Here is a 1186-nt window from a genome sequence, read left to right on the forward strand (position 1 = left end):
GCTTCTGGTTTCCACATCTGTGAGAATGTGAAGGTCCTCTTGGATGAAGACGATGCTCCCACCACCAAACACCAAGCTGCCAACTTTACATGTGTCTTTTAAAGGGCTTAAAAAAGTCCAATAGAATTACTCGGCTGATAATGTGCTGGGGTTGTCCTTAAGCAGCATCATTAGAAGGCACAGCATTTCATTGCTATGCAGCTGCATTGACACCTGACGCTGTGCAATGGGCACACTGATGGTTTTGAACCTCGTGGTCAGCTCAGTACTTGGGATGCGTTTCCTCTGGGCACTCGTGTGCTAATCCTGCAGCAGTGCATCTCAAAATACGAAAATATTGTGACGCTCTATGTATTTCAGAAAGATAAACTTGATCACCACAACCTCAAGAGGCTCATCGTGAAAGTAGATCCCAGCTGTCTTTGCTAATTATGGATGTTTAGTGGGCTTTAGTGAAGGTGACAAATGATCGTATGGCCTTTGACAGTGAGCTCATCTCTGCTTGTCCTCCTAGACCTCAGTGCAATATTTAACACTGTTGAGCATGCTGTAGGTGCAAACAGATTTACTCCAATTTGGTCATGTAAATGGAGTGGTCTTCAGTTCTGTGCTAGTACCAATTCTGTCCATTACGCATGCTTTCCTTAGGCAGTATCACTGGAAGGCACAGCATATTCATTGCTATGCAGCTACCCAGCTTTAACTATTAAAGCCAGATGACACACACCATATTAGTTAGGCTGCAGGGATGTCTTAAAGATAAACATGTGGATGACATTGAATTTCCTGCTTCTAAATTCAGATAACACTGAGGTTATTGTACTTAGCCTTAAAAACCTTAGAAACATGGTATCCAACCACATACTTAATGTGGATGGCATTACTTTGGCTTCCAGTAACACTGTGAGGAACCTTTTCAGTCATTTTTGAGCTTCTTGAATGTGCATGTTGAAGAGTTATGTAGGACTGCTTTCTTGGATTTGTGTAATATCTCTAATTAAAACTGAAAAGCTTCCTGTCTCAGACTGATGCTGAAAAACTGGTTTTTGCATTTAATACTTCTGGGCTGGACTATTATAATGATCTAACATTGGACTGAAAAACTCCTTGATAGTCAGTTGATACAAAAATGTGAGAGTACTGACAGGGACTAGAACGAGAGAGCAGGTTTCTCCCATATTCTGTT

Source organism: Maylandia zebra, linkage group LG2 (assembly GCF_041146795.1).
Source record: "Maylandia zebra isolate NMK-2024a linkage group LG2, Mzebra_GT3a, whole genome shotgun sequence".
NCBI classification, from domain to species: domain Eukaryota; kingdom Metazoa; phylum Chordata; class Actinopteri; order Cichliformes; family Cichlidae; genus Maylandia; species Maylandia zebra.